The following is a 22,479-nucleotide window of genomic DNA, read 5'->3' as shown; positions in this document are numbered from 1 at the left end:
TGGGAGGTTGTCCCATAACAATGACATGTGCCTCTCAATGAGATGGGGTGTTCTGTGATGTGTGGAGTCAGTTTCCACCCTTGACACCCCAACCCTGCGTGTCGCAGAAGAAGCCCTCCTGGTCTCCGGCAGCCTCTACGGCTCTCCTTCCTCCCGGGGTGGGAGTGGGGCGGCCCGCGGCTGGCCTGCTCCCGGGGCCAGAGCGGCTGGGAGGAGCGCAGTGCAAACATCCCCACGCGCCTTTTGCTTTTCTTTCCTGAGTGGTTTAAGGCTTAATTAACGTGTGTAAAGTGATCTGAAATGCGGGAATAAAAAGAGCTGGGCAAGTGCAGAGTGTGGATGATTACCTGAGGCGAGACAGCTGAGAAAGGGAGGCTGAGGGAGACAAAGGAGGGTCTGGAGAGGCTGGGAGAGGCCTTCGCGCAGCAGCCAGCTGGTTGGCTGAGAGCCAGATTGGGCTGTTTTTTTGGCAGCGTTCTGCCCCACGCTTTCCTCTCAAGGCCTTCTTCACAGCCCTGCTTGGGAGTCAGACCCCAAGATAAATGATTCCTAAAGGGCCTGAGCCAGAACTGAGAAGGGGGTCTGAGAAACACAAACTGTGGGCAATTCCATGACTGGATCTGTAAGAGTGGGGGATGAGATGTCACTCATTAGCCACTATTGCCAAAGCAAGCCCATGGCAGATTGCTGGGTTTGGTCAACGAAGGAATAAATGTGATAGATATCGGAGAGACAAAGGAATCAAAGTGAGTTTTGTCCATTCCTCTTGACAAGCATAGATTCATAGGACTGATTTAGTGCTGTCACCGCTGAGAGGCAATAAATCCCTTATAAAAGGGTGGGTAAAAGTAATGACATCCAAGTCACGTGTGATTTCACCATCTTCTAAGCCTGCATTAGTGAAAGGGTGAGGCTATCGGTTTCATGGGGAATGTTAAGGCTTGTGACTTCATAGGGTGAAGACGGGTGGCATTTTATTGCAATTGGAAGCATACAAAGAAGCAAGTGGAAAATCTTTCTTTCAGGATCACCTGATACCACCTGTATCTAGAAAGCTGAGGAGTGTTCCCGGGATCTTCCCAGTGCAGTGAGGATTTTGGTGCATCCTTGTGTGTATATAAATGGTGGCGATATATACAGCCTATTCTAAACTGTTTATGATGATGGAGGGGAAAAAAGTTTGTTTGGATAATCCAAAGTTTATATTGGGCTTTCATTGTGTTTTAACGTCATGCTTGGGCTAATAGTTGTGCAGTTATCCATCTTCTGAGCCTGCAAACTGAGGGTGGGGCTACTGGTGGCACCCAAGTTTGGCAATCTAAGTGAAGAGAAGGATCCTCGCTTCCCCTGGCTTCAGTTAGGGAACTTCAGAGGACCCTAATTGTCCTGGCATGGGGCCAAGTGCCCAGCATGCCAAGTGCCCACCCTGGGCCCAATTCTACAGTCATGCTATAAGAAGCCTGTTCCTACTCAACACCAGGACCATTGCGTGGAATGAGAAATCCCCCCAAAAGGAGCCAGGTTGCCACCCTGCTTTGTGTCTACTGCAACTGAGCAGTTAAAGTGGCCAGAGGACACTGTTGTCCTCAGCCTGTTGCAAGAGCAGCCAGGACCCCCCGTAGTTATCCACTGTGTTCTTTTTTCTTTTCTTTTTTTTTTTTTTGAGGCGGAGTCTCGCTCTGTCTCCCAGGCTGGAGTGCAGTGGCCCAATCTCGGCTCACTACAACCTCCGCCTCCCGGGTTCAAGCGATTCTCCTGCCTCAGCCTCCCGAGTAGCTGGGACTACAGGCGTCTGCCAACACTCCCGGCTAAGTTTTATATTTTTAGTAGAGACGGGGTTTCGCCATATTGGCCAGGCTGGTCTCGAACTCCTGACTTTGTGATCCACCCGCCTCAGCCTCCCAAAGTGCTGGGATTACAGGATTGAGCCACCGCGCCCGGCCACACTGTGTTCTTTTCTAGGCATTGCACTTCTGATGGATTCCTCCGAGAGTTGTGTCTGTGTGGTGCCTTCGGTGTGTGTAACATCACACACCACCCATGGGTCACTGAAGGGTCATCTGAAGCCACCAACGATGAATTCTTTCAGGTCTCCTTCTGAACTAGGATAATAGTTACCTCTTAATATGTCACCCTGCCTTCTGATATCTAAAACATTTTGGATCTAAATAATCTTCCATACACTTTCTAGAATGATCCTGATAAAACACGGTCTTTTACAATGTGATGGTTAATTTTACGTGTCAACTTGCCTGGGCCGTGGGGTGTCCACATATTTGGGTAACCATTATTCTGGGTGTGTCTGTAAGGGTGTTTTTCAGATAAGATTAACATTTGAGGCCAGGTGCAGTGGCTCATGCCTCTAATCCCAGCACTTTAGGAGGCCAAGGCGGCCAGGAGTTTGAGACCAGCCTGGCCAACATGGCGTAACCCCATCTCTACTAAAAATACAAAGATAAGCCAGGCATAAGCCAGGCATGAGGGTACATGTCTGTAGTCCCAGCTACTTGGGAGGCTGAGGCAAGAGAATCGCTTAAACCTGGGAGGCAGAGGTTGCAGTGAGCCAAGATCACACCACTGCACTCCAGCCTGGGTGACAGAGCAAGACTGTCTCAAAAAAATAATAATAATAATAATTAACATTTGAATAGGTAGGCTAAGAAAGCAGACACCCACCCTAATGTGAGTGGGCCTCATTCAATCAGCCGAAGGCCCAGCTAGAACAAAAGGCTAGCCCTCCCTCTAGTAAGAGGGACTACCTCCTCCTGCCTGATTGCCTTGAGCTGGGACATTGGTTTTTTTCCTGCCTTCAAACTCAACGGAAACATCAGCTCTTCCTGGGTCTGGAGTTTGCTGGCCTTCAGACTGGAACTACACCATTGACTCTCCTTGGCCTACAGCTTGCTGGGTGCAAATCTGGGGACTTGTCAGCCTCCTTAATCACATGACCCAAATCCTTATAATCAATCCCTTTTCTCTCTATATATATAATAAATACATCCTACTGGTTCTGTTTCTCTGGAGAACTCTGACTACTATAAATAACTTTTTATTTATTAACTTTATTCATTCATTAAAAACATTTATTGAGCACCTACTATGTACCAGTCACTGTTTTATGTTCTTGTAAATTATCATTGAATAGAGCAAAGGTTCCTGGCCCTGTAGAACTTTATTCGTGTGTGTGTGTGTGTGTGTGTGTGTGTGGTGGAACAGATAATGAATAAAAATGATAAGTAAATAGTAATGTATCAGAAAGTGGTAAGGGAAAGGGAAGAAGGAAAAAAGCAGGATGAGGAGGAGGAAGAGACATTGGGAAGGGAACATTTAAGCAAAGGCTAAAGGGAGATAAAGGGGTTTCCCATGTAGAAATCACAATCAAGTTCAAAGCCCGGTGGACTCTGGATCCTGGTGGCACCTCCAGCAGGATCTACAGACGTCGCCTCATCCGAAGCCTTCACTTTAGCATCGCTGCTCCCCAGGCAGTGCGCTGGCCCGCCTCGCATCTTCATCCACTCATGCCTTTGCCCAGGATATCCTCTCCAGTGGGGACTTTCTTTTCCCCACTCTCATATGCATTTCAGGGAAGTCACCCAGAAACTAATCCCAGCAGAGAGCGAAGAACGTCCTCACGCTGGACAGTTAACAGGAAGTGGCCGTGTTACTGAGCCCAGGGCCTACAGTCACCTGACAGAAGCCTCAGCCAGATGCAGCCACTGCTAGAGATGCCATCAAAGGCAGGAGGGACACAATGATGGTCTCTGGCTTCTACCTTCTTTTCTTCCTCCACTCCTCCAGTGCCCCTCATTGGCCATATCCAGCCACCAACCAACTGACCCAAGCGTCTGTGAAACTCATCCTGCCAGAGACAGCTCCTGGCAACACGGAGCAAAGGGCAGGCCTGGAATGGCTTAGAAGACAACTGGCCCAGGACCAGGGCAGTTGGTGTTTGAATATAGAGCACCAGTGATTTCAGTGCCCGTTTGGAGGTTCTAGCAGGGGAGCACAGCGATTCATACACCCTTGACCAAAGCCCAGTCCTCCTCTGTCAGGGATGGTCGTCCTCTTCGATGGAGTGCACAGCTTCAGGAGGGACACAGATGGAGCGGTGAAGGAGAAAGGGGACACCTGCCTAGCCAGCCAGATCAGCTGAATCAACCCTGGAGATCAATGGGATGACAGATGTCGCAGCCAGATTGCCCTCATATCCCCGGTGTCATGATTTTACAGCTCCACTGGTACCACTGCACTGCAATTGTTTGCCTGTCTGTGGGCTCCATACGATAGGAGTGCTTGAAAACTTTATTTTTTCTACCCAGAGCCTAGAACAGTACCTTGCTCAACATTTGATACATACACAATTGGATGAATGGATGGACAAATGAATGAATGAATGAATGACAGTTTCTTCTGACCAGTACCTCTTCTGGTGTGCTCTAGCTTTGAGCTAGAGGTGAACTCAGCTTACCACCAGCATTTCTTCCCAGCTTCTCATCATTTGCTACTGGGGCTAAGATTGCTTTGAGCCTAGCATTTGCAATATTTGCCAGGCACATGGATGGTGTGACTATAAAGTAATTAGACCAGTTTTCAACAAAGGGATCAAATGAATTCATCAAGTACGTTTTGCTTTAATCCTTCCAGGAAGGTCAGACACATTTTCCAATGTATAGCCATGCCTAGCCCCGCCCTTGTGAATTGCACGAGAAAAGGAATGAATCACTTTTCAGCATGAAATGTTTCTGTTTTTTTTTTTTTTTTTTCAGTTAAATGTCACCCAGCCCGTCACCTGGCTGGCATTTAAGGACATATCATCAGAGAAGTTACATTTCCTTTTGGCAGAGAGGAGGAGGAAGGGGTCGGCCACACAGAACTGGGTGTTGACTTTACCATGGGTGCAGGAGGGCTGAGAAGGGATGTCCTACAGACCCATCAAAGTTCCAGGGGTCATCAGGTCTGGACAGAGACACCCTGGATCGCACTAATAGGCCACCTTATATACGAATTTCCAGAGTTTTTGAGGCCTTTCGGTGCTGGGACTGCTCATAGCAACCCAAGTTCAATTTGAGAAAATGCTACTCCTCCATGTGTCAAGTGGAGTCAGTTCTTAATTTCTGATAAAGAGCAAAAAGACGTACGGGGGATGAGGCATTGCTCAGCCTCAGAGTTTGAAGTTTTCTGTCTGCCAGGTTGCCCTGGGCAGCTCCAGGACAGAAATCTGACCAGTGTGGGTGGGTCTTCCTAGCCATCTTTCTCATTTTAGCAGAGACTAACATACTTCCAACAAGCTTCATATTTCCTTGCTGGCAAATTGCTGCTCTGAGACAGGTAAGAAATGATGACTAAAAAAACCTACCTGCATTTTTGTTTCAGATGCTTCATTTTCCACAGTACTTACAGAGAGATAGTTGGGAGGCCAGGTGATGCACTCAAAAAACAGGGCTTGCTGGAAGCAGAGACAGGATGGGATTCCAGCTGCTCTGCTCACCAGCCATGTGATTTTTCAACAAGTCAGTTTACCTTTTGGGACCTCCAATTTCTCATTTGAAAATTGCAGATTATTGTATCTGCTTTCTCGCAGAGATGTGGTAAAGATCTCATGAGATGTATGTGCAAGTAATTTAAGATTGACAAGTGTAACACATGACAACTAGTTTTTTTTTGCGTGGATACGAGGCATCAGAGAAAGTGCCTTTGATGTTTAATTAATACTAAAAATCTTCCATTACACTTGTTTAGCTAAAATTGGAAAGGGGGAGGGCAAGAGTACTTTTCAAAGGGACTTTTTCTGCTTCAAAAATAGAAATCAGAAAGCATATATTTGATTTTCCTTATGATGTAAACCACAGTGCCATTGTTATTAGCAGTTTTACAGAATTGTGACCTTCAAACTTGGTGATACCAAAGACTGAAAAAAAGCTCCCAGTCTTGAAGCCTTTCAAACAGGCTTTTCAAACTAAAGCACTTTTATTTTGAATTAAGGGCTAATAGAATTGTCCTCTTAAATGAGCACTTGCAAGATTAAAAGTTGTTTTCCAGGTGGGCTGCAGTAAATGAATGTGCCAAGAGGTTGCTGAAAGCTCTTTTGGGGGCAAACGAGAGGAATCTGATATGAGTTCATGTAACAAACACCCTTTCCCCTTTGTGAAAGAGAAACCTGGAATTTACAGCCTTCCTAATTGTACATGAGCTGATTTGTGTATACATCTAGGATCATAATTTACTTTCAGTTTACTGAATTTGTGAATTTTTGCATTTGTTTTAATTTGTAATTAAGTTTTCTCTATGAGGCACGCCATATGCCACCATTAATTCTTTCTCGTTGATTTCTTAGGAGATACATGAGTGCATATTTTGATGCAATTTTTGAGGTCTTTTGAAAATCAAATGACTACATGTTTAGCCATATGGGGCTTTGTTATTTAAAAGAGCATATTATAAAGTAAAAGAAAGCGAAATGCAAAAGGGCCTGTCAACAGGGGGAAAATATTGGGAAAAACAGTTTAAAACATTGTTTTAAACACACGCATTTTCAACCTTTTTTCTTTTTAGCGTTATATTTTTGAAATCTATCTTTATCGATCCCGTACCGCGTCTCAACGTCTGTGAACCGCCAATGTCACCAGTGCACCGGGCAAACCTCTGTCTGCCAGGTACTGCCCTACGCTTACCCTGGGGCTGCAGATCCTAGCATCTGCCTTCTAAGAGTTCAGTTGGAGCCAATGTCTTTCTTTTGAACATCTTGTGCCAGGATTTGAAATTTAGCTCCAGTTCATCCGCACACCCCGCGGCCGCTTTCGCAAGGGGCCGAGGGGGTGGCGGCCTCGCCCGGGGACTCGCGGCGCTGGGAGCTGCCTGCCCTCGGTGCGGGCTGCAGACCGGGCCGCGAGGCGGGCGCGCGGCGCGCACTAGGACCCAGCAGGGCTCCAGGCCCGGGTGGGAGCCGCGCCGCCGACCCCGGGCGGGCGCCGGGCGCAGGAGCCGGGGTTCCGGCCGCGATCTGCTGCAGCTCGGCCGGGAGACGGCGCGACCCGGCGGCGGGGCCACCCGCGAGTCCAGCGTCGCCGCAGCCCCCCAATGCGGCCGCGAGAAGCAGCGGGGGGGCAGGCGATCGAAGGTAACGAAAATGGGGCTCATTTCCTGCCTCCTAATCTGCTCGGGTTTAGCATTGCCACGAGAAGCCCTCCGTGTTCAGGCTGCTGCATTTTGGGGCACCCTTTGATTTTTTTTGAAGGTGTCCGCCCCCCTATTTCCACCTGGTTTCAGATTGATTTATAGCTTGCAGCCCAAATGGGAAAGATCCAGCCATAGCAAGTTGCTTATTTTCATTAGTTTTGTCTCAAAAGTAAGTTCATTAAAAAAAAAAAAAAAGTTTCTTAGGAATGTGTGGATAGTCGCTTTTTAAATTAAAAAAAAAATTGCAGACAAATAGATATTTATAAAAATAATCAAATAATTGATGCAGTTCTGTTAATTACTTTTAGGGAAGCCCACTTCTGTGGGCTCCCCGGGCGTTACTTTTATTTTCAAGGAAGGAACGTGTTAAATGTGGAGTTTGTTTGGCTGGGCAGAGTTTACAGCATTGCTGTCGCAACTGTTTTGCTATCAATTATAAACAGTGTCAAATCTATGGGCAGTTTCAGCCTCTTTTCAATACTGTAATGGGTTATCCTGATATGACATCTATAGATGAGTTTCCACTGAGGGTAATAAGATTTCTCTTTTTGGAGAAACATTGTTTTGAGGGGAAAACCATGATTGCCGGCTGGGAAGGCTGAAGAGACTATTTTTCATGCTTTGTTTATACTCCCGGGATGACATTTGGGGAAGGGAAATGCAATCTTTCTCGGGAGCTTTTAATTGTGGGATTATAAATTTATTTAATTTATTAGTTTCAATTGGTTGGGCTCGGGGAGCCCTCCGTCACAGGCTGTGCTTAAGGTGACACATTTGCTAGCAGTTGGGACACATGATTGCAAATGTAAAATGTGCCTCACCCGAAAGGACTGGTCTGCTGGAAGCTCCCGTGTGGAGCTGTCGTAGGCAGGGTGCGACTGGCTCATTGAGGAAAAAGGGAATCGTTTTCCTTAGCTAAGGAAGACATCCTGTTATATTCCTTTTGTTCCCTGTTTTTCATTGATCGCCGGCTCTGCCTTGGAGAGGAGAGCAGCTCGGAGGGTGCAGAGCTCTGAAGGCTGCAAGAATGACTGGAGCCCACTTTAACTCTCACACTGATTGGTCAGTTAGATTGAGACTTATGAAAACAGTCACCCAAAACCTTCTTTTAAAATCGTGCTGTAGTTTCACGTAGCCCTCTTGTGCACAGATTTCTGCAGGGTCTGTTTTTCATTCGGGTGCAGTTTGCTCGAGATACCTTTATGTTTAATTTTTTTGTTGTTTCTATCCAGATAAAGTAGGCCATTTTGGTGACAAATTTCTTTGCAGACGTAAGCTACTAGCTTACACGTATAGATACAGCACTTTACAATACATTCTCAATGATTTCTGCTCATAAGTTGTAGAATGCCAAGTTGTTCAACTTAGAATAATGATTCCTAACTGGTTTTGGATCTGAGTCTTTAAAAAGGACCATCAGTAGATGGATGCTTAACTGTATCATTACTTTGATAATTTAAGTGCCTTGTGCATTAGCACGTTTCATGCACTAAGTCTAAAACTGTGACAGTGAAAGGAAAAGACAATGAAAAGAAAACAATCAAAATCAGCCTGCACACTATTCTAAGAGACTGTGGCATCTGCTTTGAGGATAATGCATTTCACATCCAAGAAGAAGGGCATTCTGCACCATATAAAAATATGAATTAGTAAACATTGTGCAATGTTGTATCTGTAAGACAAACCGTAAACATCTTCATTTGAGCCTTTAAAGCAATTTCATTAAAGAAGCACTGTCCCAGAAGTTGTTAAATGTATAAACACTTTTCTGATTGGCTTAAAAATTTAGACACAGGAAGTGGATTGTATCTAATAACTGATGAGTGGAGACATGGTTGTCATGGAAACCGAGAGGAGTAACCCTACCCCACCCCCACTACACATACATACTCTACCATGACCACCACTTAAAAAGAAACAAAAACAAAAACAAAACCTGCATGTCATCACAGATGCCTGGAGAACATGTTGGCTTCTGTAAGCTTTCCCACAGCATCTGTTGAAACCTGAGATCGTGCCTGTCAAATCAAGGTCATTTTACAACAACAACCAAAAATGTGGTCTCCTAGATTTCATAACTGTATTTTTATTGGAAATATTTGAGGAAACAGCCTTAAACCAAGGATGAGCCCCCAGGCTTACTTTGCATTTTGCCACCTCTGAGCTGTGCAAGGGAAGGCTGAGAACAATGTATCTGAACACTTAATTGTGGAATCAAACTGATTTGTGTGTCTACTGTTAGAACAAAACTCTTTTGAGAGTCAGAAAGGTTAGAATGTTACCTGTGGATGAGGAGTCATCTGGGGAAGTTATAATGAGGTGTTTGTGTTTACAGGAGGGTTCAAAGTTGAACTCAAGCAATGGAACTTACAGACTGGTGGCCTTTTAGAACCCTGCTCTAAGGCTGCGTTTGAGTGTGGGGTGGTGGGGGTGGGGGTAGGGGGGTGAAGGGGAGGGATGAAGATTGCCTGGTACTTTGGGAAATATAAGAGAGGGTGTTCTCAGAAGCTAACCAGGGAAAGGAAAATCTAAATGAAAATAAGAACTGCTTCATAATTGTCATTATTATTATTATCCAGTTGACTTATGATAGAAAAGTTTACTGTTTTGTGGATGGGGAAGAGTGCTTTTGTTTTTAGGATAATTGAGACGTTCCCAGTATCAAAATTGCAAATATTTCCAGTATCTTGGTAATGATTTCCATGAGGACTATATAGAAAAAAGTTTGGAAACCTCCCCTCCCCTTAGCCTCTACCCCGACCCCGGTTCATTTTGCTAAGCAAAAAATAACCAAAGAGGCCCTGTCCTAAATTTTGACTTTGAGGATCAACATTGAACCTTGTAAAATATAAAGCAAATACATTCCTTATATTTTTCTAATCTTGTTAATGGCAGTCTTCAGATTTTCTGTTCTTGATATTCATTTAGAAATGTCTTCCTTCAAGTCATGGCAATTTAAAGCATTGAATAGCTTTATCTTAATTAATAATGGTCAGTTTTAAAACTTGTTCAATTAACAGTTTTGTCTTTTTAAAAAGCAGGAAATTTCCCTTATTTTCATCAACTAATTGCATGGGGAGTGGGGAGGAGAAGAATCCTAACTCTATTTTAATGTTTATTTAATATTGTGCATATATGCCATAGAAATATGTACTTTAGAAGTTAAATATTTGACAACATGGGATTATGAAATATATGCTAAATCACCCAGATATTTAACTGATTGGGACTTGGTAAAGAAGATTAAGTTTAATGGCACAACTGGTCTCTTTTAGCAAGGATTTCCTGTAGGGAGCTTTCTTATCTACCAGTGTGTTCCTTGGCAGGAAACATGTCAGTTGCTTGTTTTTACAAACTGAAGGAAGTGAATGGGATTTGTTGGTTTCTAGAATCTACCTTCATTCTCTATTGTCTTTCAAATAGTTGGCTCAGAACACTTCATTTCAAAAGGGGCTTTGGAGGGGTACAATTCATTCTCTGCAAACCTGTGGCATTTAGGTTTGTTTCTTTCTGATTTTGGAATTAGGAAAATTGATCATGGTACGACCATGTGCAACTTATTTTCCTAATACAAATGAACAAGATGTTCAATAACATTCCAATTCATTTTCAGTTGTCAGCTAGTTACTCACATACTCACTGAAGCTGCTGTTTTTGGATGGCTATGCCAAATTTCTAATAATTATTCCAGAATACCAACCAAATGCCAGTGTCAATTTTGGATTAGTGTAGAGAGGTAAAGAGAAAGAAGCAGCTTCATTCTTCTCATTGCTTATAACAAAAGGTCCATAAAGAATACATGTCAGGTATATGCCATTCTCGCTGATAGCAAAAAAAAAAAAAAAAAAAAAAAAAAAAAAAAAAAGTCGAAATTGGGGATGGGTTGGCTAAATCCAGTTTATAGTACACTTGAGAAAAACGAATTTTAACTTTGAAAGGATTTGCTGTGCAGAAGTCTGGATTAGGTTCTGAATGTTGAAAATGAGTATATTTAATTGCTTCAATTCCTAGATGTTTCAAATTCTGGAAGAGGAGAAAAGGGTAAGCTTCTTTAAAGGAAAGTAAATGCATCCACCTCCATTTGCAGAGAGCAGCCTAGTGAGGGAGGTTAAGAGTGCCTGAGGGAGACAGAACCATTTCTTGCAATGGTTTGCACACATTTTCGTAGACATCATTTTTGTTTTATACTTAGCACCAAATAGAATCTTATGCAAGACCCTCATGTATGAGTCAAATAAAAACAGAGCTGCTCTGAGGGAACTAGGAGCCCAGAGCCTGCTATTGTCACCCAGGTTGTGCCCAGGGCACACTCTAGAACCCAGTACCACTGTGTACACAGTTTGCAAACCACTGCTTCTAAAATGTTCTCTAAAGAAGACCTTGGGGAATTGCTTGCAGAGCCCTGGAACCTCTTAGTGAAAGAGAGAACTTTTGCCTTGACAATTTAAGAGGCCGCTTGTGCCCATAGTGAGTAGGGAAAAGGTGGCAATTAGTGATGTGATACAGTGTACCCTAGGAAGCCTATGTACATATAGAAAAAGATGACTGACCACAAGCATGAAAGAGCCCTAGCCCAGTCTATAATAAGAGGGAAGGCATATTCTTAGGGGTTACTTATAAACCAGGGCCCCTTTTATTTATAAATTATAGGAACATCATATGGGGATGTTTGAGATTAGTTGGTTATAATTTTGCTGGAATACATGGCTTTATTCTGTCACCACCTCAAGATCTGTTCTATCACTGTTATTCTATTAGTCAGTGAAAATAATTTCATATGAAGTGTCATTCATGAAATGAAAATTTGCCAAGCTATATAAATCTGCTTGGCAGACTCAGTAGTGTTTTGAGTGTTGAGTAAAATGATAACACACAGATGATATTTGCATATCATCAAATATATTCACATTATCTCCTCAATTATGAGATTGTTCTGAAATGGCAGTATTGAGATCGGGCTCAGTTTTCCCCCTTCCATCCCAGAAGCTGTCAGTATTGAGGATTTCTAGCGGTGGCAAACAGAGGAATCCCCTTCAGTTCCACTCTTGATTTTCACGATCACTAGATTCACCTATGCCTGGTATGGAGGTGAGAAATCAGGAGACTCTTTATTCAGGCAAACCATAGTAGAAGTGTGCTGCTCAGGGCCACAGCCAACCTCTCTGCATTGTTTCTCAGAGGCAGCTCAGTTGAGAAGTCTATAGAAGTAGAAAGGACAGACCCTTCTGTACATTCTCCTGTTAACTTTCACTGTGCTTGCCATGTTTCTACTACCTGCATGGAGTTAGAGATGACAATTAAAATAATAAGTTTTCCAGGAAGCCACAGATCTTCCAACACTTTTGCTGGGAAAAAATTATATATAAAATATTTCCTTTACAAAGATGAAACGGGCATAAGGACCAAATACTTGGCTGTGGTAATGATGAAATGATCGAAATGATCGTGGTTAACTATTGAATTGTGTTGACTGACGCTTTTCATGTGGAGGCTGTTTAAAGCTATCTCCTTCCTCCTCCCACCTGCATTTCAAAGAAGAATGAGTGTGTAACCAACAGAACCGTCCCAGGGCATATTCGTGATAATGGAGCAGTGCTTCTTTGGGAGTGAGCATGAAGCTCCCATGGTTTGGGGGACTTTCTTTTTGAACTGAAGGATACATGCCAGTTACCAGGACCTTACTGAAGCTGCTCACAGATGGCTTCTCCAAATGTGTGCGTAGTACCACTGCAGTGCCTTTGCAGGTGCCACTTTCTTAAGGTTCAGAGAGTAGCAGGTCCCACTTGGAGACAAATTTTAGTATGTTATACAAGTTTAGATTTTAGATAATGTAAGAGTTTTTTCTTTTTTTTTTGAGACAGAATCTTGCTCTGTCACCCGGGCTGGAATGCAGTTGGGCGATCTCAGCTCACTGCAGCCTCCGCCTCCCGGGTTCAAGTGATCCTCCTGCCTCAGCCTCCTGAGTAGCTGGGATTACAGACATGTGCCACCACACCTGGCTAATGTATTTTTAGTAGAGGTGGGGTTTCACCATGCTGGCCAGGCTGGTCTCGAACTCCTGACCTTGTGATCTGCCCACCTCGGCCTCCCGAAGTGCTGGGATCACAGGCATGAGCCACTGTGCCCGGATTTCTTTGTTTTGTTTTGTTTTTGAGGCAGGGTCTCACTCTGTCACTCTGTCACCCAGGCTGAAGTGCAGTGGTGCAGTCAGGGCTCACTGCAACCTTGAAATCCCGTGCTGAAGCAGTCTTCCCACCTTGACCTCCTGAGTGGCTGGGACCACAGCCACTTGTGTACCACCATGCCTGGCTAATTATTTATTTTTGTAGAGATGGGGTCTCCCTATGCTCCCCAGACTGGTCTTAAACTCCCGAACTCAAGTGATCCTCCTACCTCGGCCTCCCAAAGTGCTGGGATTACAGGTCGAGCCACCACACACAGCCAGTTTAAGAGATCTTGTTGCACTCTGAAATTTCCTAACTCAGCAAACTGAATCCTTTTGCAGCCTTTAAAATAAAACAGTGACTCTATAATGACTGTTTAATAAATGTCTCTAAATTAAGGCCATCATGTTGTTTCTTGTGACTAGATTCAGTATTTAGAATGGCCTCTTGACACTTCTGGGGAAGTGTGGCAGTACTGGGTGATACAGAAAAATCACATCATGCTAGCGAGGGGCCTTCAATTATCAAATGCTGCTGTCTGCATTGTTTTATTTGGTTCTCATATTAACTTAATAATACTGCTACTAATACCTATGATAAGATGCATTAATGTCCCATTCTACAGATGAAGAAACCAAGGCCACTGTGTTCCCAGAGTCACACATTCTTTGGTACCCACCTATTAATAGTTCTCACTGTCTAGTCCCCTGACTCCAAATCCCAGGCTTTCCCCCGAGACTGACCACCTCACAACTGTTCCTCTGACTGTTTCTATCCCAGGGTTGAAGACTTCCCCTTCCACACTGAAAATGGAGTTCCCTTCAGCGGGGAAAAATATGCAGGATGGGTTGGGGAATATTTGCTGTAATTCCCACCGGAAATAGGATTTTGCTTCTCGACATTCTGTGTTCTCACGTCTGACCATTAGTGATGGAAGGGGCTTTTTAGATCCCTTGTCAGTGATTATTTTTATTTGTCTTCACCTTTTGATTTTCTCTTCATCCACCCCTGAGCACATTTACCTACTTGGTAAATGAAAAGTCCTAATTCCAGAATTACCCAAAGATTATACCCAGTCTAACTGGGTATAACTGGCAGCATGTCTAATACACAAAACAGACTTCCTAGACAACACTCACTTTTACACTTGGTCTGAATGGCTCGACAAACTCAGGTGTGCAGATACACTGACATCACCTTGATTTCTTTCAGAATAAGAAGAAACTGACTTAAGTCAGCAGATCAGCAAGATTTTCAGTCTTCTTTTAGGGGCTCCCCTCTACCCCTAAATCATACAAAGTCTACAGAGACCAAGTTAGGGTGGGGTTCAGCTTGATGTTTTCATAGAGTATAGGGGAAACTTACAAATTAAATCATCACTGGGTATGCCACTGTGCCTCGTATACATGTGAGCAGCTGGAACTAGCAATGGAACAGATGTAGACATTTTCAGTGAAACGTGTGTCTGCTGCTTTTCTCATTCTCTTAAAGAGATCAGGTGAGGCCGGGCGCGGTGGCTCAAGCTTGTAATCCCAGCACTTTGGGAGGCCGAGACGGGCGGATCACGAGGTCAGGAGATCGAGACCATCCTGGCTAACACGGTGAAACCCCGTCTCTACTAAAAAATACAAAAAAAAAACTAGCCGGGCATGGTGGCGGGCGCCTGTAGTCCCAGCTACTCGGGAGGCTGAGGCAGGAGAATGGCGTGAACCCAGGAGGCGGAGCTTGCAGTGAGCTGAGATCCGGCCACTGCACTCCAGCCTGGGCGACAGAGCGAGACTCCGTCTCCAAAAAAAAAAAAAAAAAAAGAGATCAGGTGAATGATCAGAACTGGATGGAACTAATTAATATTTCACAGGTCTGATTTCACATATTTCACATGTATGAAATTATTTTAAAGAATTAATCAAGGAAAATGCCAAAGACATATGCACAAATTGGGGGAAACAAATCGTCCTCACGGTCATTCAGTGAGCAATTATTAGGCACCTACTGCATACCAGGAGCTGTGCCCCTATGATAGGGATACGAGGGTGAAGAAATCATTCCCAGACAGACTATCCCCTGTTCTTTAACTCTCATAGGCTTCTTAACTGGAAATATCTCCAAATGTGGCTCTTTTGAAGTTCATATTCTAAGCAGATAGAGACAGACTGAAGTGCCACCTTCCTGAGATCCTTCTTGGAGATATTATGCCTTTGGTTTTAATTTAGAAACAGACCCTGCAAGGAGGATTGAAGGGTGGATGGTTTACTTGGGAGACCATCCCAGGAAGACAACAGTAGGTGCAGGAGAGGGAAATGAGGAAGGGAAGGCAGCCAGTCGTGAGTTATCCCATCAGATCCACTGCGGGTGGTGGAACTCAGCCGCACTAGGGCACGTGGGGCGCCGATGCCAGCCACTCTGCTTCCAGTCATGGGTTGAAGACTGCTCTCAGGGCATGTTGATCCCAGTACTTGAGATCTATGAAAGCTGTCAGAGTAGTCTTCAGCCAGAGAAGGTTCTCAGGAACTTCCTGATGCCATTTGTAGCAGCTGGCAGTTGGCTGGCATGCCCTGAGATGGTAAAGCCTGAAAGCCACGTGGTCAGGCCATCAGCAGGTTCTGCTACCCACTCTTTCCTCTTCAGCTCCTTCTACAGTTTTGCAACTATAGATGTTTTAGAATAATCATTTTTGATAGTACCTTTAAGCTTCAACATGAAGATCCTGGCGGAGTGGTTTTTCAGTCTGAAAACTGGGAACAAGAGGAGTGGCACAAGTTCAGAGGTAAGCATTCAGGCAGACATTATCCATAAGGGCTGCCATTTTTTTCTCCCCTGGTTACAACCATTATCCTTATTTCCCAGGCTAGAAAACTTGGACCCCCCCTCGTTTTACACCCCAGGGCTTCTTGTTGCTTTCTTTAAAATCCACCCCCTGTTCATCTCCACAACTTTTACTGGTGCTTCACTCCAAAAAAACTACGAGTGACCTTGATTGTGCTCTGGAGGACTTCTGTCCCTAAAACTCTCTTGAAATACGGGCTTTGAAGCTAGACTTCCTGTTCTCAGACCCCCTCTTGCCACTTAACAGCTGTGTGACTCTAGGCGAGTTACTTAATCTAAGACTCAAGCCTTAGGTAGTATTTCCATAAGTACTATGGAAATAAAACTCAGTAATGTGGAAATCCTGAAAGGATTATTGGGAGGACTAAATCATGAGTCCCTGAACAGCACTTGGCACGGAGCCTGGCACGTGGTTGCAACTCAAATTATTGTAGCTATTTTTATTGTTATGTTGTCAATGTTGTTGTGTTCCTTGTCTACTAAGAACCTTGATGCCAGTCTGGGGAACATGGCGAAACCCCATCTCTACAAAATACAAAAATTAGCTGGGTGTGGTATTGTGCACCTGTGGTTCCAGCTACTCGGGAGACTTGATGTGGGAGGATTACTTGAGCTTGGGAGGTTGAGGCTGCAGTGAGCCAAGATTGTGCCACTGCACTCCAGCTTGGGTGACAGAGCGAGACCCTGTCTCAAAAAAGAACCTTGATGACTTCTTATTGCCCAGCCTACCAAGTCTCTCTCTTTCTGCCTAACTTTCAAGTTCTTTTAGAATCTTGCCCCACTTATTACTGCTCAGAGAATGCCCCAGGATCTAGTCAGTGTCTCTTCACCCCTGAACTTGCTGTGGTCCTTCTAGCTCCCCAGCCTTTGTGCATCTTGTTCCCTGGCCACAACCTTCTTCCTCCATGTTGTGCGGTCACCACTTTCATTCATTGGAAAACTCCAATGTGCAGAGAAAATGCAGTTTGTTCATTTTGTCTACAGTGAACCTTCCTCCCCAACACACAGCCATGGATCGTCAAGAGAAAGAATAACTTTTGATCACACCCATTAAAAAACTTAGTTGGATCTGCTAATCCAAACAGTTCCTTAAGATAATTCTAGTCTTCCTAGGAAAACAATGCTTATTCCCCCAGGTTGTCTCGCCTACCCCACCCCCAGTTATTGGCCTATGATAGTGTGTGTGGGAAGGAATGTCAACCTTGCCCTTGCGTTTATTTCTTATGAAGGAGGAACAAACTCAAGGTCCCTAGGCTCGGTGGCCTCTGGTCTTGGAGGCAAGGTTTCTTGCCTTCTGGGAGCTGCTTGTTTAGCTATATTAGAAGTTAAAGTCTGTGGTTTTATAACACATAGTCTAGTCTAGTGCTTTTCAAAGACCTACAGTAAGATATAGATACATTGTGTACACCACATATATGTATGTATACTGTGGATAGATGAAACTACAGTTTTTATAATATAGCATATATAGGCTGGGCGCCGTGGCCCAGGTGGCCCATGTCTGTAATCCCAGCACTTCGGGAGCCCGAGGTGGGGGGATCACGAGGTCAGGAGATTGAGACCATCCTGGCTAACATGGTGAAACTCCGTCTCTACTAAAAAAATACAAAAAATTTGTCGGGCGTGGTGGTGGACGCCTGTAGTCCCAGCTACTCGGGAGGCTGAGGCAGGAGAATGGCGTGAACCTGGGAGGCGGAGCTTGCAGTGAGCCGAGATCGCGCCACTGCACGCCACCTTGGGCAACAGAGCAGACTCCCTCTCAAAAAAAAAAAAAAAAAAAAAAAAAAAAAAAAAAAAGGAGATTGAGCCCATCCTGGCCAACATGTTGAAAGCCCATCTCTACTAAAGATACAAAAATTAGCTGGATGTGGTGGTGTGTGCCTGTAGTCCCAGCTACTCGGGTGGCCCAGGCAGGAGAATCGCTTGAACTTGGAAGGCGGATGTTGCAGTGAGCCGAGATTGCACCACTGCACTCCAGCGTGGTGACAGTGATACTCTGTCTAAAAAAAAAAAAAAAGATAGCATGTATAGTTGAAGCATAAATTTTACAAGATTTAGTCATTCTTGCTACACTTAATCCAGCTTGACCTACTCCATTCTATTTTAGGGAAAGAAAGATTGGTTTCTTTCCTGGCCTGGTCATCCTCTTGGCTTTATCAGAACTTATGTGGCACTCCCTGCTGACTAGGTCCCACCTCTGTGCCCATGGGCAGCAAACTTGCGTCTTTTTTTTTTTTCAAGACAGGATCTCGCTCTGTCATCCAGGCTGGAGTGCAGTGGGGCGATCTTGGCTGATTGCAACCGCCATCTCCTGGGTCCAAGCGATTCTCCTGCTTCAGCCTCCTGAGTAGCTGGGATTACAGGCATGCACCACCACACCCAGCTCATTTTTTGTATTTTAGTGAAACCCAACAGGGTTTCACCATGTTGGCCAGGCTGGTCTTGAACTCCTGACCTCAAGTGATCCGCCCGCCTGGGCCTCCCAAAGTGCTAGAATTGCAGGCATGAGCCACCGGGCCTCACCTAAACTTGAGTCTTAGCCACTCTCTCTATCCAGCCACTGACTTGGTGGTATTTGAATGGGGTCCCCTCTGCTGGCCACAACAGATCTTGAGGCAAGCTCACTGTTCTCCAGCATCTTAATGCCTTCTGTTTGCAAAGGTGGCTGTACGAGTTAACACCCTCAACAACATTAAGTGTCTCTGTTGTTTCATGTTCTCACTGATATTTAATATTGTCAGACTTGGCTGGGCGCGGTGGCTCACGCCTATAATCCCAGCACTTTGGGAGGCCGAGGCAGGCGGATCATGCGGTCAGGAGATCGAGACCATCCTGGCTAACACGGTGGAACCGTGTCTCTACTAAAAATACAAAAAATTACCCAGGCGTGGTGGCGGGCACCTGTAGTCCCAGCTACTCGGGAGGCTGAGGCAGGAGAATAGTGTGAACCTGGGAGGTGGAGCTTGCAGTGAGCTGAGATCACGCCACTGCACTCCAGCCTGGGTGACAGAGCGAGACTCCGTCTCAAAAAAAAAAAAAGAACAAAAAAAACCCAAAAATATTGTCAGACTTTAACATTTTTGCCAATTTATTAGGTGTGAAATAATCTCATTGTCATTTTAATTTTAATTTTCTTGGTTATTAATAAGCTTAAACATCTTATGTTTATTGGTCGTACATGTTTCTCTACTTACGAAGTACCTGTTTGGCTGCTATATTTCAGTCTTCAGTCAACCCAGAATTGTTTTTTGTGTATAGTGTGAGGTAGCTATACAGTTTTATTTTTTTATTTTATTTTATTTTTTTGAGACTGAGTCTCACTCTTGTCGCCCAGGCTGGAGTGCAGTGGTACAATCTCGGCGCACTGCAACCTCCGCCTCCCAGGTTCAAGCTTCCCCTGCCTCAGTCTCCTGAGCAGTTGGAATTACAGGCATGCGCCACCGCACCCAGCTAATTTTTGTACTTTTAGTAGAGTTGGGGTTTTGCCATGTTGGCCAGGCTGGTCTCGAACTCCTGACCTCAGCTGCTTCACCCTCCTCGGCCCCCCCCAAGTGCTGGGATTACAGGTGTGAGCCACTGTGCCTGACTACAGTTTTATTTTTATACTACACACACACACTCCAAATTTTGCACATATATTAGATACATATGTTCAGGTGTGAGAAGTCCTGTAATTCTCTTATCAATCTTTTTTTTTACTGGCTTCAATGCTCAATCTTGATCTTATCAAATTTTGGTATCAATGTTTTTCTATTCTTTTAAAATAAGTCAAAGAGTTTTTCTATTGTCTGACATAGTCTGCATAAGACTAGAATTATGTATACCTCAAAATAGTAGTTACCTTCTGATAGTAGTCATCTGTTTATCTGGAAGTGGTATTTTCTTTTAGGAAGATTGCAACTACTAATTCAATTTATTTTATAGTAAGACTAATCTGGTGTTCTATTGCTTTTTGAATCCATTTTATCAATTTATGCATTTCTAGGAATTTATTGATTTCATCTCAGTTTTAACATTAGGAGGCATAGTGATTGTTTATAATAGCCTCTAATTCTTATTTTTAATCTCTATGCCATCACAGTTTTTCATTTGTGATATCATTTATATGCTTGCTTACTGTTTTTTTAATCTCATAGATTACATATTATCATTTAAAACTATATGGGGCACTACCACACCTGGCTGGTTTTTTTACTTTTTAGTAGAGATGGGGTCTTGCTATATTGCCCAGGCTGGTCTCGAATTCCTGGGCTCAAGGGATCCTCCTGCATTAGTCTCTCAAAGTGCTGTTATTACAAGTGTGAGCTACTGCATTCAGCCTCTTTTTAATTTCTGTTTGTATCTTTATTCTTCTTACACTTTTGTGTCTAATAGAGTAAAAAACGTCTATTTTTCTGACAGCTTAATTACTTTTGAAGTTTTCTTTTCTAATATGTTAATAAAAACATAATATATTTTTTCTAATATAAATAACTTCGTGTCCTAATATTTAAGCTGCATTTTTTATATATGACATGTACAATGTAGCTGGATATTGTTTTGTGAAGTCTAAAAATAATTGTCTTTTAACTGAAATACATAATGCATTTATATTTATTGTAATTACATGTACATTCTAATTTATTCCTTCATTTTATTTCCATTTTTCGTGCCTCTTATTTCTTTTTTTATAATTCACTTAGTGGTCCTCTAGATATTTTATTTCTAGATCCTTTTCTAGTAGTTCTTTAGAAATTTTAGCATGCATACTTATCAAAGCCTAAAGCCAATTAGTATCTTTCCTTTCCTCTCAAACAATGCAAGGACCTTAGACCACTTAACTCCAGTCACTGCTCCACTAATTTAGGTTTCGATTTTGCCCAGTGTTTTAGTTTTATCTTTTTTTTTTAATCTCACAGATTACATATTATTTTAAACCAGAAATGTTTGTTCAGATTTACCCATATGTTTACTACATTCTTGGCTTGTAATTCTTTCCCCCAACCCACCCCTTCGTCACTTCTCTTAGGTTTCATTTAGTGAGGATAAATTGATGGACAACTCTTTCAGCTATTGTTCACTGGAAAAATGTCCATTTCCCCCTTGTTCTTCAAATAGAATCTTGCTAGGTATAAAATATATTTTTGCCAGGTATAAAATTACGGTTATTTTCTCTCAGCGTATTAAAGATGCTCAATTGTTTTCTGACTTCCACTGCTGATAAATCAATGCTAAGTCTTATTGCCATTTGTGTTGAAGGTATTGTTTCTTCAAGAGTACTTTACGACTGTTTTTTAAGATATTTTCTTTGTTTTTGGTGTTTGGCAATTTTATCATAAAGTGTTCAGATGCCAATTTATTTTTATGTGTTTATTTTGCTTGGGGGTTTTGCGGCTTTATCATTTTGTGGATTGGTTTTCTCATCAGAACTGGAAGTTTCTTAGACTGCAGTTCTTGCTCTGTACTCTTTCTCATCTAATTCCAGATTTGAGATTAAGCATATGTTAGACCTCTGTTCTGTCTTTTCTATGTTTTAGCTTCTCTGTCATCTTTTCTATCTCTATATTTCTATGTGCTGCAGTCTAGATAATTTATTCAGTTCTTTTTTTCCCCTCTGGTTTCCTGTGTCTAATCTATCTGATCTAGCTCAGTTCTTATATACTTGTTCCCTGTTATTTATTTAAACAATATTTTATGTTCTGTGTCTGATCATTTTAAAGTTCGAAGTGTTTGTTGGCCTGGTTCTCCTCTCTATTGTTTTCCCTGGTTGTTGTTCATGATGCTTTGTTTCTCTCTCTCTCTCTGTTTTGTTTTGCTTTGTTTTTGGAAACTTTATTAGTGGGAATTCTTTATCAGTGGGTTGGAGATGAAAGTGAGTTTCTCTAGAATTTGCATTTGTTTTTTGTCAGGTTCCTGGGATCATTATCAACCTGCAAAGGCAAGGACTTAAAATTCTCAACTTGAGGTTTTGGGGACAAAACAGGTAATCAGTTTGTCCTGTGAACTCTTGTGAGGGCTACCTTGTGGTTACACATTTTTAGTAAAGACTTTTCCATTTCTACTTAGCACTTATTTTTGAGACAGGCAGTTTAAAGTCCTCTGTAGCTGGATGCCTCTTATTATACACTCTATCTTGGTGGGCCTTTGTAAATGTCACCAAGTTTATCTGCTCTCCCCTGTGTCCTGCTAAGTTGTAAAAACAGAAGCTCAGGTTCTCCCAGTTTGTTAAATGCCTTCAAGGTGAAAACTAATATAAGCATTCTGTTCAGAGTGTGCCTTATTTTTTGTATGTGAACTCATGAATATGTTTCAAACTATTTTTGAGAAAATATTT

The 22,479-nt window shown here is 43.2% G+C and overlaps 1 protein-coding gene across 4 annotated transcripts in view; it reads left to right on the top strand.

Annotated features, from left to right (window-relative positions):
* Nucleotides 1-6,947: 6,947 nt before the first annotated feature.
* FOXN3 (forkhead box N3) overlaps nt 6,948-22,479 on the top strand; it is a 458,925-nt gene continuing 443,393 nt past the window's right edge. For 3 of the 4 annotated variants that reach the window (XM_073011249.1, XM_073011252.1, XM_073011248.1), the window contains exon 1: nt 6,948-7,117. The gene's annotated coding sequence lies outside the window, so the exon portion shown is untranslated. The remainder of the gene's footprint in view (nt 7,118-22,479) is intronic. The other variant, XM_073011253.1, reaches the window with a different exon arrangement.

Source organism: Chlorocebus sabaeus, chromosome 24 (genome assembly GCF_047675955.1).
Source record: "Chlorocebus sabaeus isolate Y175 chromosome 24, mChlSab1.0.hap1, whole genome shotgun sequence".
Lineage (NCBI taxonomy): Eukaryota > Metazoa > Chordata > Mammalia > Primates > Cercopithecidae > Chlorocebus > Chlorocebus sabaeus.
This window is presented reverse-complemented; position numbering and strand designations above follow the sequence as displayed.